Source organism: Zootermopsis nevadensis, unplaced genomic scaffold (assembly GCF_977971745.1).
Source record: "Zootermopsis nevadensis isolate Lab colony 2312 unplaced genomic scaffold, Znev_1.0 Znev_ptg000017l, whole genome shotgun sequence".
Lineage (NCBI taxonomy): Eukaryota > Metazoa > Arthropoda > Insecta > Blattodea > Termopsidae > Zootermopsis > Zootermopsis nevadensis.
This window is the reverse complement of record NW_028259149.1, coordinates 15,434,000-15,449,924: the sequence shown is the minus strand read 5'-3', so window position 1 is coordinate 15,449,924 and position 15,925 is coordinate 15,434,000. Positions and strand designations below refer to the sequence as shown.

At 38.2% G+C, this 15,925-nt stretch overlaps 1 protein-coding gene across 6 annotated transcripts in view; it reads right to left on the bottom strand.

Annotated features, from left to right (window-relative positions):
* Positions 1-15,925, bottom strand: part of LOC110832427 (serine/threonine-protein kinase 32A) — a 69,315-nt gene that overhangs the window by 39,772 nt on the left and 13,618 nt on the right. The window lies entirely within an intron of this gene.

Sequence of the window (15,925 nt, the reverse complement as noted above, 5' to 3'; positions counted from 1 at the left end):
AGGGTTACACACATAAAATCCATAAATTATATAAAATGGCCTTGAGCACTTTCAATGTGGACAAAGGTTTATGACTTCAGAATCCTGTCCTGAGGCAGTCTGAATCCAGTCCACGAAGCAAACACCCTGTAGTTTTAATGTTAAATTCTCGTCAATGTCTCGGTCTCCCGAACAGACCGTTTTCTTCAGATGTTCAAGCGAAAACTTTCTACAAATTTCGTGGTTTTCTTACGTATGCTACATGTCTCGCCCATCTCATCGCTCCTGATTTAATGAGCCCAGTAATATTATGTGGACATTATACATTATGCTTTAGAAACTTATCGGAATCCTGAATCAGGGAACAAATGGGGGGAGGGCATAGTGATCACGAGAATTGATAAATCACTGTGACTTTACATTAGGTGTGGTGTAACATTACATTCGCATAGAATTAGTGTTAAAATCAATCAGTTCAAATCATTTGAAACCCTAAAATGCATTTCACAGTTCGGAGCGATTTAGTGCGTTCTTCAGACGTAGAGTAAGAAACTGACACATAATAAGAAGTAATATAGGAGTATGTTTGTATGTACGTTTCATCTCAGAAAATATTTAAAGATAATTTAATTTTGGTCAGTGTCAGCCCAATATAGCGTACAATTTACAATAAACGCGGAAGTTGGAGACTATTCTTTTTTTCCCGAAACGTTGGTTTCTACTTGAATCTACACGGCGACGCAACTCGGAAGAAAAATATTGTCAACTTAGATCGAAGTCGACAAATATTCTCCGAAAACTGGCACATTAATGTAAATTATAGATCTCACGACGATTTGTATTTGTGTGCAACATGTTTCAATGAATATTTAACGAAGTAGAAGGAAAAATATTTTCTGACTGAAGACTAAGTAGTGCATGTATAGTTTGACTATTTTTGCAACAGATAAATTGCGTCTGGAATAAACAAATATCAGAATCAATATTTTATGCAAGATCGCAAAGAATAAAAGTATTAAACAAGTTTTAAAATCAAAACTGAGGTTCTCAAGGCGGCGAGTAAGAAGATGGCTGTCATCTATGTTGTTGCGCCACGTAGTCTGGTAGGTGTTCACCGACATTTCAGAAGTACTTGCTGCCTTCATCATCAAGGCTTATCGCAACAACCCAGAAGACGGCCTCTTCGAGTTTTCTAAATTTGTTCATGAATTTTTAATTTATATTAATTTAAACTTTGAGCCTGTTTGCTGATTTGATCCTTCTGTTTCGTTATACGTTTATACAAAATTAATATGGAAAACATGATTCATGATTAATCGATTAAAATATATCAACGAATTTTAATAAAAACATTTTATAGCGTTCTGTTATGTTTCTGGTTGGCGTATCGGAGAGTATAAGGAGAAAAGTGGGTAAGATGGAATTTAATAAAATAAAAGCCGATAAATCTTCTCCTTCCCATCAAGTACATGTGATTTTGTTAACACGGACTGACATACTCGGAAGCCTTGTAATTCTTCTTCACTACGCGGATGCCCGCGTCACGTCTAATCTGCTTTTATTTGGGAAAGTTATCAGGTAGGGCCAAGTTATCAAATGAGAAAGTCCTCTGAAGCTTTAATGTGCATTCTCTGAGCTCAGCGCACAACGTGAACGCTTAAAAATGAGGTCCGTCGACCAGTTTAATCGTACTTTTACCTTCCAAATCACTTAACCAGTTTTGATTATTTTATTTATGTCAGGCATACACTAGAAGTTGCCAAGCTCGGCACGGTGTTCCGGGTTAGGGTCTTGGCAAATACGGCAATGATCTTCAGGTTCCAAAAATAATATTTAAAACGTGTTACTAATAAATGTATTCGTATGCAATTGTTTTTATTGTGTGGCGTCAGACAGAGCACCGATTCTCGGAGAAGCCAGTGCTGTTTTAGGGCCGTGGGTCGAGAAAAGGTTGGAAAACAGAGACAAAGTGTTATTTAGGTCGCTGTTGTCCTAAGGCGTATATGATGGATGTTTTTCCACCAGACTCCTCTAGGGAACTCTACCATCTGACAACGAACCACACCGCTAGCAGAAATCACAGGGGGACAAAAGAAACGAATTACAAAAACACACACATTTGAAAATCGCTGCACATTCCTTTTATTACGGAAGTAACTGAAGATGAGGATAAAGGATGATGAAGATCCTGACTGTCTTGGACGCTTTGAAGCAACGAGGAACACAGTAATTTGCTCTCCACCTTTCAATGGCTATCTTTATAGGCGAAAAGAGTTGAAATATGTAGCAACTCCACTGCAGTAAAAATATTTTACAAAATGTCCTCCTTGTGATTTAATGTCATTGGGCTAAAAGTTAATTTACCGAATATATTATGGCTGCAAAACTCCTAATACTGCAGATACTCTGCAAATATATGCCTGTTATTTTTCAGGGTGCTTCGTTACGTATTCACTATATCAAAAATAATGAAAATAAAAGTTGCAGGTCTTAAAAATTATCTTTATTTTAGGTTATGCACCAATTTTTTGTATAACGACTAGCGTTTGAGAAAACTGATAGACCTATAGTTAGGTTTTAATAAAATTTTGTATTAATTCATGCCACTATACGTTTACTTAATTTTCAACAATTAATCATACCACAACTGCAGCAGTGCGAACATCAGAGGTGAGACACAAAATGGAGCCCCGTTTTTTTGTAACAATAGATTTTCAAGAAATCTATATATGTCATTAAGGTAGTTCAAGATGGAGACCACACGAAATTTTACTTTTTAGTTTTCAGTTTGAAGGCGATATCTAATTAACCACTAGAGTTCGGTACATGAAATTTTGTATAGAGATAGTTCATAAGCACACTTTTTACCCATAAACGAACAATTACAGCACACATTCTGTACTAATTGGAAATTAGCCTGTACACAAAAATGCTTTGCTATTTCCAGTTCGTGTCTGTCTGGCCATGAAGACAATCGAACTTCTCCTTATTAAGAGACTTAGACAAACGCCGTGTTGTGACAGCGGATGTGTGCCGGAATGTTCCTTCCAGTAACGCAGATATGAGTTTATCTCATAGCGCGTTCTTAATCTTGCTCTCGTGCCTTGTTTGTGCACAAGACGCGAAATACCAACAACACTGCAGGGCGAGGCGGTGTAGCTCGCGTCTTTCCTGCAGACGTAAAGCAAGCATCGTGTTATTTTACGAGATTGTTTCAATTCCACTGATTATACAACGTCGAATAACAAAATATATGAGTTTGTGTATGAAGAAAGAAATTTTAAAGAAACGGACATAACCTATTTGAAGTTGCTATGCCATCATTCTCCTAGAGACGAGGATAAACATGTAAGATTTGAGGTTTTCACAGCGGTGACGGAGGCAGTATGACCTCTGAAACGTTAGTTAACATCGACCAGACTACACGGCGCAACAACCCAGAAGACAGAAATCTTCATACTCATCGCCCTGATGACGGAGGCAGTATGACCTCTGATACGTTGGTTAACATCGACCAGACTACACAGCGAAACAACCCAGAAGACAGAAATCTTCGAGGATAAACATGAAATCAGGGTGCAGAGCTTTCATGCTAACCGTCCAACACTCTGAAAAACGGAAAATAAATAGTCTTCTGTCTTACTTTCCTGGTTCGCTGCGAGTACCACAGAAACACGAAAGTAAGACAGAAAACTTATTATTTCTCGTTTTGAAAGTGTCAGCAGGGTTAACACGGTTAACATGGACGCTGCGACCCTGAAGAGATTTCTTTATGGTGCGTGCACCGTAATTAGTAGGCTTTAAGGGTTTTAAAAGCTAACGAGAGGAGGACGAATCTTGTTCGTCACAACAAGAAAATGCTATTATGGTTCCAGAACGCGAATAATAGGAATAAAATTCCGAAAAATAGACATTCAACATTCGATTCAAGTCATGTTGGATCAAATGTTCTCTCTGTATATTAAGAACCTTTTGTAACAAAGGCTCAGAATTCGTTTTCTGCTTCACTAGCAACGGGCAAAGTGATTCCGCACAGACTGGCGAGAATATCGGGTGTCTATACACAAGAGAATGTTGAAATAAAAAGGTGGGAAACCAATAAAATTAAGGCGGTAAAATACCGGCTTTCCATGCGGCAGGTGCGTGGTTCCTATCTTGGAATATCAATTAGGACCGTGGTTCCTGAACAGAAATTTCTTGAACGAGTTCAACTGAGCCACGGCTTCAAGTTATATCAATCCATCCATTTCCCATTAACGTAACCAACTTTCATGCTCCTATTTCTTTCTCGGACATCCAAGAGACCACTCTCAAAGAAAATTTCAAACAAAAATTCTGTATGCATTAGCCTCTCTCCTAATTCTAAATATATGCAAGCGAATTTACCAAATTTGTGCAATTTAAAGTCTGTACGTTTGCATGCATGAAAGTGTGGATATAAAGCAGGAACCTCAACTAGTTGACTGACAAAAGCCTGGCGGGCAGGAGCTAGCTAACGATGCATTTTAACCTATGTGTTGGGCAAGGCCGTGGTCTAGGCAATACGGAGTTTTCCTCCGGGGGCTTCCCCGGTTTCTCCGTGGCATCCCAACAATTACTCCATTCACACACAGAAGAAGGCAATGGCAAACCACTTCTGGATCATCTGCCAAGAACGTATATGAGCAGGTCCCAGTCCGAGAAAAGGATGGAAGGATCCTGTTCATATGGACCTGTCCTCAGACAGAACACTAAATAAATAAAATAATTCTACTGTTTCCGGTGTGCGGGATACCAATAATCCACAAACGTCAGATAAGTTTCTTTTTCAGGTTTTCATAGTATCATCTGGGTTAACACGCCTGATATCGCTAACATAAATGTTCCGCCTCTGATTATATATAATACAGCAAGTATTATAAAAATTTCAGTGCCTTATGTCCTGACTGAATTCCGCACAACTTCCATGTTGGCTCCGGGACGACACTCAATGGCATAACATTCATTATTTAATTAAACTGGGTTAGTCAGTAGAAAAATTACTACAAGACACACGTAATCACAGAAAGAAACACAGAGTTAACGAACCTGGGAGGCTGTTTTTCCTCCTTTAGAAACCAGACGACAAACTCATGAACCACTGAGTTACCCGATCCCAACGCAAACTTCGATCTAGGTAAAATACAACAAGGCCTAGTAATTATATGCAAATACGTACACTGGGGCAATATTTACGTAGTAACATATCGAGATAAATTCAAAAAGCTCTCATGAATAAACATGTATAGAAGGTCATTAAAGCGATCTATAGTTCGATCCACATTAGTCAGGTGACCGGTTTAAATGTCGTTGTAACTGCATAGGTCATGTCCTCCAATCATAAATTGTAGAAATACTAGGGCAGAACGCTCCTTTCGGAGCTCCTCGGAGGGGCTGGTCAAGTTTTTAAAAAGCAACAAACCCCTTCGGGGGGGGGGAGGGGTTGATTGCGTTTTAAAATCTTGTGTAAGAAACTAAACTAAACCCCCCGAATGGAGGGTTAAAACACTTGACCAACCCCTCCTTCGGGGGGGGGGGGGGGGGGGGGTTTGTTGCGTTTTAAAATCTTCAGTAAGACACTAAACTCGGCATTGTTGTGTTCCTCAACAATGCCGAGTTTGTTTATAGTTGACATTCTTGATGACGTAATTTATTGACGACGATGAAATCACAAATTTTTATAGTAAGAAGAAGAAGATGAAACAAGAGTTTATATATGTATTGATTGTTAATCAAACATTACAGCTAGGCACGTGGAATTTGATATGGAGAGAAATATATATATATATATATATATATATATACAATTTTAAGAAACTTTCTTAAGGATGATTCAAGGTTCTGACGACAGCTATCGTCTGGGTTGCCTGTATCATCAGGGCAATAAGTAGGGGCAGCAAGGACCTCTGAAACGTCGGTAAACTTCTAACTGACTACATGGCGCTACAACCCAGAAGACAGCCATCGAAGAACCTTCTTCGCCCAGGTGTTGAGGCTTACCGAAATAATTAAATACTCATTTCTTGTACCCCACGTTTATTTTAAAGCTTGTAACTCTATGTATATTCATCTTCTGAATGCGTCGTTAAAAAAAATTAATAAATAACGTCGGTAACGGAACACTTTAACGTCTATAATGACATAAAATTTAAAGAGTACTACAGAAGCAAAGACCTAATTAGTCTTATATTTAGGTTTTTAACGAAATAATGTGACAACACGCAATTTTTAATATTTACAACTGTGGTGCTGCGTAGTAATAAGTCTTGTAAATACTAAATACATCGGTATATGCATTATACAGGTGGCCTCCCAGGAACCACCAGACAGAATAAAAGAAAACACGGATATATCAGGAAATTAACACATACAAATAAAAAGGGGGAAACTTTGCAACGCTGAATTATATGTAACTCACAAAGATCCATATTTAATCGCGACTTCATAATGTAACAGATGCCTGACTCCAGTAATCCCCTCAGCACAAGCTGACAAAGAGAAGCCGTGTCACACAGCATCCCGCTAATTGAATCTCTTTTTCACGGGCCTTTGATTTATCGCATTAGACATGTAATGCAATGACAATGTCACCAACACGAACGACAAACTGTACAGGCAGCTTCTCGGTTTATTTTTAATTCTTTGCATAAAACCACGTATCATCTTTGTGGCCCTGTCATCATAGATCTTTTCAATTCAACTCAGAATATCATTTTGGTCCTTTATAATCTTTGCTTTATGTAAATTTCAAATTTAAATTGCTTAAATATAGTTAGTCGCACCAACAAGTGGGGACATTGTATCTTCACTCAGAGTCGAGGTTTGTAATGGGTGTATCTATGTCTCCTGACTTACCCTTGCATAGTGTTGGAAGTTGAGCTACTTAGCCTCCTTTTAGGTTGCCCAAATGTTAATATAACCGATTTCAAAAGGCTCGTCATTATGTGGTATTATTCCGAAGAAGACTCACAATTTCTCTACGTGCTGTTTTAATATTAAACCCCATCTATAATTACATCACCCAAGAACCTCTTTCTTAAAAGTATTTTGGCTAATATCTTAATGCGCTTATTTCCTTCCATGCATGCTATATGACCCGTAAATCTCATGTTCCTTGATTTAATCACGCTATGAATATTACAAGAACATAAATTACAAAGCTCGTCATTAAACAGCCTCCCCCCCTCACTCCCCTTATAATAACCTTAGAGTTGTTCTTATACAAAGGGATAGGCCTACTTCTCCCTTTTATCAGATTTGCTTCGTATAATCATAACAGACGTGCCAAGTGCTCCAAAGAGGAACAAGCTACCGTAAACAGTGTTCTCTATTTCTTTCAGGTACAACCTCAATATCTGCGCCAATTTGTGTATCTTGGTTCATGCAATATTTAACGACGCAGTCCTTACTGCCATATTTCCACATTTACTCGCTTCGTGCAAATGAAATGCATGTAAATAGCATACAGCTTCCAACAAAACCGCGAAAGCATGGATGAGGTAAAACCTCTTTCATTATACTGAGAAATATTAACATCTATTATCCTTAAGAATGTATCCATCTTGTTTACTGTTTATTTAACGACGCATTCAGTAGGTCGGACTATGCAGCGTTGAATTAGAGGATGATAGTGAATAATTGATTAAAAGGGATGTTGAAGGAAGCGGTCATGGCCTAATTTGAGGTACTATCCCGGCGTTCTCCTGGAGAGACTGAGGAAAACAACGAAAAACTTCTGTAAGGATACCCGGTCTTTGGGCCAAGATTTGAATCCAGGACCTCCCGAATACGAAGCAGGAGTGCTAACCGCTCGACCACAATGACCGATAAATGTTTCTTTCGTTGTCTGTTTCCCTTTTCCACTATGTCTTCCTTGTTCCTACTGTACAATATCCTCACTGAATTCGGTAAGGCCATGAAACCTGTTAATTTCGTTAATCACATAGGTTCTCATTTCCTTATTGATGGATTAACTTTTCAGAATGGTTGAAACAAGGAAAGGCTTTGATCTCATCGCTCTGAAGATGGAGGTAGCAAGTACCTCTGAAACGTTGGTAAACTTCTACCACACTACATGGCGCTACAACCCAGAAGACAGCCATCTTTTGAATCACCACCGTGAAAACCTCAAATCCTACGAAAGGAGAGGCTTTGGTATCATTGCTTTTCACCTTTGCTTTAGAATACGCCATTATGGAGGTCTATGGAAATCAGAGAGGATTAGAATTGAATGGGATGAATCAGCTTCTAGTCTAAGCTGATGACGCTAATTTGTTAAGTGAAAAATATAAATACCATAGAGAAGATGCTAGTATGGAGGCTGGTCTAGAAGTACATCAAGAGAAAACTACATTCGTGTTTTGTCACAAGACTGGAGGACAGGATCATATTGCACAAATAATTAATAAATCCTTCGACAGTGTGGCAAATTTCAGTATTTGGAAACGACAGTAACAAATCAAAATTGCATTCACGAATAAATTACGAAGAGGTTAAAGTCACGAAATATTTATAACGCAGTTCAGAATTATTTATCCCATCCCCTGTTATCTACAGACATAAATATTAATACAAGTCCCTACAAAACTATAATTTATCAGCAGTTTTGTATGGACGTAAAAACCGGTCTCTCACATTAAGCGAGGAATACATGTTGAGAAAATGGTGCTGAGGAGAATATTTTGACTTAAAAGGGATGTACAGGAGGCTGGAAAAAGATCCATAATGAGGAGCTTCTAATTTGGTCTCTTCATCAAGTACATTAGGATGATCAAATTAAGGAACATGAGATGAATATTTTATTCACTACATGAGCGACTGCCAGCTTATCAAAAAAGGCATGGGGTTTGTTCACTTATTTTATTGTTCCCATTTTATTTATAAGTTATAAACAGATTTTATTCGATTAATTCTTACTTTTAGTCGGAAAATACGTACTCTGTGAGACACAAAATGATGAGTTATTATGTTCCGAAAATTAATTTTTAACCATCTCCAATGCAGTTTCTCAGATTTACTTTCTTTATAAATGAAACTAATTTTCGTCAGTAATGAGGGTTACAATGCAGTTAAGGCCCATTGTGACAGAAGAAAATATCAGAGTAACTTATACAGGATCCCTGTATCTTAATAGGATTCTATCTAGACAAAACATTTGCTTGCTTCTGAAGGAGCTATACATCACGGTCAGCGAAAAGAACACATAGAGACATCATTCCTGCCAGCCGCAGGACCAACAATTTCCTTCAGGATATGACAGTTTTCGTGTTTATTTTTTCGTCAAAACGAACTGAATAGTATGAACTTCAATCTCACAGCACGAAACAAATTCATATGAAAGTTCGTGTCAGATAGATACACTAAATGTTACCACGTGATGTTTATAACAGTAAATCATGTGAATGTTGTATTAATAAATTATTATAAACTATGTCTGATAAATAATCATATCTAGCAGCAAGCGAATGGCAACGGACAGAGTTTGCTGAGAGGTGATATTTAAAACGTGATGAAAATAAGCACAGAAGTAAATATTACAATTCCTAATCAACGTAATTTAGCAGCTAATATAATTTGTTATATTACGCAGTATAGTATATCTACTATTGATTATTTCCGTATCTGCCATCAGCAGACATAAATTTTTACACAGGATACATGATCGCAAGAAAAGTGTTTGGTAATTGTAGACTCTCAAATGGATGTATTTGTGTTGATAATTTTGTGGGCTGGGCACAACACGTCACTCCGTTGGGACGCCTGATTCATCGATCTGCCCTCGACAGTTTTTCATGTAAAAGCTCTCAATAAAACACTGACTAGGTTTTGACACCTTCACATTTGAATATGTATGGGCCTGTACTCGGCATGTAATCGATACTAAGCTGAGCAAGAGAGTGGAACAAAGAGAGACAATATGAAATAAAAAAAAAAGAATACAGGAATAAATTCTTGCTCAAATGCAGCTATGACGTTTATTCAACGAGACCGTAAAAACTGCACAGATAATGTGGTAAATCGGCGAATCAGAAATTTAGAAACGTTATAAGAACGGAGAAATTGTTTATCTGAAAAGTCATTGCCCTGATGATGGGTGCAGCAAGGGCCTCTGAAATGTCTGTAAACTTCTTCCAGACTACAGGGCGCAACAACCCAGAATACAACCATCTTCAGACTCACTGCCGTGAAAACCTCAAATCCTACAATTATTTATCTATTTATTCTCAATCAAATATTACAGCTAAGCATGTGAAACTTAGTATGGAAAGAAACACATCTTCGGTTTTAATAATTCTTAAAGACGATGGCGATGTCGCGAAGATTTTCGATATAGCCGACACCTTCATATATCTGACAAGCTGTAATATGTACTTTAGTTGTGTATTGAATTCTACGAACAGTAAAATTCAATCTTAGACAGGTATAAACAAACACGCAAATCATAGTCCTCCTTGCGGTCACGAGCGTAACCTTGGCAGAGTTCTGGAAATAACCGAGAGTCTGCGCGATTTCTAAGGGGACTCTCCCCCCCTCCCCGTCTTAACATATCCTGCCAGAGTATGTCCGGTTGTACGGAAACGAGACTGTAAATATAAATCGAAAGGGGATGTAGAAATCCTCCTGACGGGTAAGAATGACACAAGTAGTCTATTAATTTAACATTAATACAATGAAAATCGTAAAGGGCAAGGACAGACGAGGACAGCGGAAGACGCATGCCTTGTGCACTTCGTCTAATATCAGGGTAATCAGATGGGCGAGGCATGGAGAGATATTTTAGTCGGAAAACCTGAAGGAAAGAGATCAATTGAGAAACCTGAACGTAGATGATAATATAACATTAAAACAGAACATTACGGAAATAGCGAGTAGAAATATGACTGGATTCCGTTTTGTTCAGGACAGGCTAAGAATTCCTTGTCACCACTGAAATGCCCATCCTCAAGTAGCGGTTACAGGCGACCTTCACATGTGGACAGCCGACAAATGGGTGTTATTCCAGTCTTATCCTCACCTCCTTACCGAAAAGACTAATTAGCATTTTACGAAATGTCACAAACGACTAAATTGGTAAGAACCTAACTACACCACAGACCTTCACGATCTTTCCTCAAGAGTTTAAATTGCTTGGGACTTAATTTACTTCGTTCTGCCACTCTTTCCTCCATATTAGATAAAAACTCTCTCCTTCAGTCAACTACAAAGTCTTTATCCAACCAACCAACATCTCGGCCAGGAGAATGGCTGTCCTGAGTGAGGACTTTCATGGTCTTCCTCAGTTTCTCCTGGATAATGCCGGGATAGTACCTCAAATTACACCACCGCTTCGTTCCATGCTTTTCCAAATCATTATTCATTAACTGTCCTGTCATTAGACGCTATATAGTCTGAGCTACTGACAGCGTCGTTAAATAAATCGTAAATTAACAAAAACTCCATAAGCAAACAAATGTTTAAAAAAAATCGTATCTCGCTCCATGTGTGGTGAGATGAGTTTTGGGAAAATCTGTGGGGTTACTGGACCGGTAAGAACTGGACAACGTTTCGCGTAAAATGCCCTTCCCAACACAAATCTGCTCGTAATCCGTTCACTAATTTCGAAGGGAGAGAGGGACAGACTGATACAATCAGCAAATTTACGGATTCTTCGTTTCTAAATAAGATATATGGTTGTGAGGTTTAGGGTTCTCATGGCGGTGAAGATGACGAAGTTGCCCTTCTGCACTTTGACGCCGAAGGGTCATGTCCCTCCGAAACGTCGGTGTATACTTGTGCCCTCACGGCGTCACAACCCAGAGGAGCAACACTGTCCAGATGCCTGGCGTCTATGCCTTAAAATGGCTATAAAAGAACATAACACCGAAGATGTTAATGTGCAACCCACAGTACCATTGAGGTCGAAACATGCGCCGTAGTCCCTCCCCCCCCCCCCTTCTAAAGCAACCCATACAGCAGAGTCGATAGAATGGAAAGTGTAATATATTAAAGGGCATGTCTCGACAACCAAGCTGTACTCATTTAAATAATGTACTGTAAACGCTGAAGGGAACAACTATGCTAGAGTACACAAAGCTTTAATTCGTATTTTTTGCTTACTTTCGTCTCCAGCCAAAACGAAGCATATGATATCATTACGTTTCTCTAAAGCTCCACGTTTTTACTGTAGAATCGAAAATCGAGACCGAGTTCTTGGCACTCCTGCTTCGTATTCGGGCTATCTCATATGTTTACGTCGTTTTCCTCAGTCCCCCCAGGCAAAATCGGGGGGCCAATACCTTGAATTATTTGAAAATTTGCAGACTATGAAGAAGACGCTATTATTACTGATCTTTTAATCTGACTATAGATGTTCTGGTTGTAGCTCAAGATGTTTGTTGCTGCCAGAGATATTCTTTTCGAAGATTCTAGCGGAAGACAGACGACTTCTCTTTGGCGCTACATTTGCGTCGTATCTGCTGTTAGGGTTGAATATTTTGCTACTTTGCTTTATTATAATATTGTTATTAATATTAACCTTTTGCAGACTATGCCTGAGCCCTGTTCTACTTCATGATCAATTCTGACAGTGTAATCATCGTCATCATCATAATCCGAACCAGTGTTCTAATTTAAGGAAAAAAGCTATCTTAGACAAATGTTCCGTCAAGTGACCCCTGAAAAGAAAAGAAAATAACTAATCTCTGTAATGATATCATAAATCATGCAAGGCTTCATCATGGCTTGGATGGAGTCTTTCAGGAGCTGAATGAGAGCGCGGGAGAAAAGAAACAAGTAAAATAACGGAGGATTTTAAATATTTACTAAAGTGAGAGAGATTAGAAATTCCTGGTATAAAGCCTTCGGGCAGCTTACATGGTAGTTCAGTCGCTTTAATTTTTATATAGCAGTTCGGAGACAGACAAACGTGAGGAACCAGGTTCTAATAGACGTGGGCTGTACTGGCATTGCTGATTCGGGGGATTTTGATTCTACACGTGGCCGGTCCATCCTGTTTAACTTTTGGTTATCGTATTCTCGTATTCTTACCGTAACGTAAAAATTACTGCATAACAGACTTCATACATTTGTCCTTGTACATCATAGCATTCTTTTCGTTAATGGTTCATATTTAAACTGCTTTAACGGTCTTTATCTAAGGTACGTTCTCTCCCATGTTCCTCTTTTAAGAAGTAATTCCCCAATCCTTTAAAGATGACATCCGTTGTAAAAAAATAATTAACCTATAACGAACTATTCCTAACAGTTCAGCCAATTCCTGTGTTTAAAATCAGCTGCAGCTTCTACTACCTGCCTTATTTTTTCTACAAATGTATTTAAAATATAATTTTTGTTGCATTATTTCTTTGATCTAAGGGCAGTCAATAACATGAAGGACTTGAATTTCAAGACAGAGAGGAATCATTTTATTGGTGGTAAACTGCGAAATATTTTTGGATCATCAAGGAGAAAATAACAACTGCAATTATAAAAAACATCGGAAAAGGTGAAAGTCAATCAACTGAAACAAGGAGCTGGTAAATGGATAATGAATGGGTGTATAGATGAAGAGTTGGATTGACTGATTAATTACAGAATTCTTAAGGCTTTGACCGGGATGTTCTTTTGTTAAATCTTATGTGGTACCGCCTGATTCGACTTCTAATGGTTAAGTGAAGTGTTTTCTTCGCGGTACGGTCTTGATTCGTAAATATTATGAAGACGAGCTTCGGCTTCAAAGGGTTAACCAGCTGATTTTCGTAATGGTGAGGTGAAGTGTTTTCTTCGCGGTACGGTCTGGATTCGTAAATATTATGAAGACGAGCTTCGGCTTCAAAGGGTTAATAATGAATATCGAATAAATAAAATTCGGAGAACCAATTACAATTTAAAATCAAATATGAAGTATAGGTGGGGATTGCGAACAATATTACCTTTATTAGCAAAACTACAATTTGATAAAATGAGGCTATAAAACATATAGGCCTAATTAAAGCGTAACAAGACGACTTTATGCAAGTGGGAAGAATACATATGCATTGTAAAGACGGATTGAGCGGGGGGAAAATTAATTTAATGAATCGGCTTATGAAATAAGATAGGGATAGAAACTTATATCCAAATAAAAAGTAAGCTGGAAGGCATGAGAAGAATGGATGTCTAAAAAATTGTAGACAAATGCCCAGGATATCAGGGCAATATATAAATACAGACATAGTATACCCCGATTTAAACGATGGTTGCGTTCATGGAAAACGGCACGTAAGGTGGAAACTCGTAAACTGAATAGGCCTACAGCTTCTCACATGGACTCAGTGCTGAAGATGAGTATTTTTTTCTTTTCCGCACAGTAAAATCTCGTGCATCTGACCACCTTGTAACAACTTCGAAGCACGTTAAATACATCACAAAATAATTTCTTTAAAACTTTTTGCAAGAAAATTGGCCTAAAGTGGACACACATTTACTGGAAAAATATCTGGTCCGGAAGTCCCAAATAACGTAACGTCCGTACCAGATTTCATCCAAATCCATCCAGCGGTTTACGAGTTGAATCATGCGGACAGACAGACAAATGGATGGACAGTTAGACATGAACATCCCTTTACGACTTCACTTCAGGCACATCGTTCAAATAACGCATAAACGGATAATAGTTGTATTTTTCCACACAACTAAATTTATTGGGTTTTTTTATATCTTAATTGCATCATGTTTGTGTTTTATTGATACAATATTTTTATTTTCTGTCTATACACAAACTTAAAATAATGTTGTTTAAAATTATCTAAAATTATAACATTCTCAGTAGACACTGCATTGAAACATGTCGTCGATACAAAAAATGTAACAAGATGCAGTGTCTACTGAGAATGTTATAATTTTAGATAATTTTAAACAACATTATTTTAAGTTTGTGTATAGACGGAAAATAAAAATATTGTATAAATTTATTGTGAAGACGTTAGCTAACCTTTCACTTGATTTCATTAGCCATTGTAAATGTTACAAAACTTCTAACTCCCTGGTAGCAGAACCAGCAGGTCCAACACCGACAACACCAAAGCCAGCCAACGGAGTCAGCTCCATCTATTTTTCACCCTCAGAGCCCACCTCACCAGGAGATATTATCTTTCCATCTCCTTCTTGTTCTGCCAAGTGGTCGTTTTCCAAAAGGATTTCCCACCAAAATTCTGTATGCATTCCTTGCCTTGCATGTGAACCTGAGGCCAGGAGCCAGCTAGTCGGCTTTGGCTATCAGAGGGCTGTTACGCCACGGATTATATAATCCCTTGCCTTTTCACCCCATGTGCGCTGTATGCCCATTCCATCACAGCCTCTTAGATTTCATCTATCCTCACTATTCTAGGTGACCTGTACAATTCAAGCAGAGCCTCGTTATGTATTATTCTAATTTCCCCACTTATCCTTCCTAAATCTAAGTATCTTCCTGAGTACCTTTTTTTCAGATACTTGTAACCTAAGTTCTTCCCTCAAGGTAAGATACCATGTTTCATAACCATGTTATTAATACTATAACAATTTTAATATTTTTTTGTTAAACTTCGTATGGTTTCAACAGCGGAGCAATGTAACTTTGTGCAATAACGCGATTGTAACTTTACGTACAACATTTTTGTCTAATTAGTTTTTTTGCAAATATTTGTTTTTTCGCTTACATAATATGTATATATTATATCGGTGTTCCTCGATAGCAGAAAACGTTTGCCATTGTAGGACTGGGTAATTCGAAAACTATGTTAAGGGACACTCAAAAAGTTTGCAGGGCGACGGGCCGCAGGTTACCGACCCCTGTTCTAATGGAACGTAAGAATGAACGAGAAAACAATGAAAGGAAATACAAAGAAACAAATGGGCAAACAGACGCAGACAGTTGTATGTTGTGGTACAACTTTTAAAGGCACCAAGACGTTACAATGCTTTTGAAGCC